Genomic DNA, 1,518 nt, shown 5'->3' with positions numbered 1-1,518 from the left:
CCTGCGTATCGCGCTGTCGGTCGGGTCTCCTTCGACGTGAGCTGCGATGCATCAACCCCGGCATCGAGGGTACACGTGACGTGTTCGTGTGTCAACACAGTGAAATTCAGGCAGGGTTGCATTAAGAGGGGGAAAAATTATGCTACTACCAAAGATGTAGGGATAATATTGGTGTATCCAGAGGATAATCACATACCATGAGCGAGAGCAATGGATGCCTGGACATCGAAAGCTGCAGTAACAGTACAAAATGTTTCACTCTTTTCATGAGTACTACGTACTATACAGTTCTTTTTGTTGGTAAAGAGACTGACACTGTTCCGATCTAACAACCCACATTATGCTCGGTGTCAGGAGAAAGCTGCGCAGCTCTAGCAATGGTCTCCCAGAGGCAACTAATTGGCTGAAGTTCTGAGAAAGATCGAGACCATGAACTGCAAAAATTTGAAAGCTTCGCACCGCATGACTAATTTTGCAGCAACTGAGCCACCCACGCTTCATGCACCAAGTGGCAACTGGGCCAAGCAGATACAGGCGATGCGTTTCAGGTAAGTCGTAACACAACAGTGTAAATGCAATAAAAATACTTCAACAAGTAAGTGTATGCTCTGATGTTCCGGAGTTACACCACACCCATTTTTCTCTCCAGTTTTGTTTTCATCAGTCCCATTTTTCTCTCTTCTTTCTACCAGTGTGTCTGCTACTCCTTTAAAATGGCTAACTGTAGTTTTATTTAGGAAAAGCTAAAGGAGAAAAACTACCCCAATTCAGTAACATTGTATTAGAAGTACAGACCATGCAGCAATTCTCAGACATTTAAATGGTTCAGAATCCGTTTAAAAAAAGTGTTCAAAATCAGTTACTACATGGGCTGGGCTCCAATCATTGTGATGACCAACTACTGCATGGGCCATGAACCGCGTGTGCTGGCCGAGCAGCAGCTGCACGCAGCACGCCTGCTCTAATTAGTCCCACCTCGCCAGTTCACAGGAAGTTTGACCAGCTTATAAGGCGAGCTGCGGCCTAATGAAGCATGACCTTACTTGAACAGGATCTGTTCTATAGGCTTGTACCGCTGCATCCTTTATCAATAAGGAGGCAAGCACTTAAGTCTGGTTGATGCATTCTAACCTCTAGGCCAGAGCGTGATTAACGGCCTGGATTGCTCCTGATGGGAGCATCCAATTGCTGTACAGGATCGTCTAGAGGTTGTCTGACAGACTCCCCCAAAATTCCTTTTTTTTTAAACTTCTTTCAAGTCTACTTAGAGAAAACAGTAGGTGTTTTTCCAAACTGCAAGTATCTTAACGAAGGAAAATGTGTACAAAGTTTCCAGCAGTGTACTGTTACATGAATGGTAATCCAACTGCAAAATTCAGAATATGACTTTATTTTTGCTCATGGAAGACTAAGTTCAGCTCATCTTCCAACACTTTCATGCATCTGCAAAAAGGCTAGGATGCAGAAACCTTTTGAAAATGTGATCACTCCTGTCCCAGAGCCATACCAAACAAGCCC

At 44.1% G+C, this 1,518-nt stretch overlaps 1 pseudogene; it reads left to right on the top strand.

Moving 5' to 3' along the window:
• The first annotated feature begins 1,033 nt into the window (after positions 1–1,033).
• LOC119334968 lies at positions 1,034–1,223 on the top strand (annotated as a pseudogene).
• Positions 1,224–1,518: the final 295 nt, after the last annotated feature.

Source organism: Triticum dicoccoides, chromosome 7A (assembly GCF_002162155.2).
Source record: "Triticum dicoccoides isolate Atlit2015 ecotype Zavitan chromosome 7A, WEW_v2.0, whole genome shotgun sequence".
Classification (NCBI taxonomy): Eukaryota; Viridiplantae; Streptophyta; class Magnoliopsida; order Poales; family Poaceae; genus Triticum; species Triticum dicoccoides.
The sequence above is the reverse complement of the archived record's forward strand: the minus strand, read 5'-3'. Positions and strand labels throughout refer to the sequence as shown.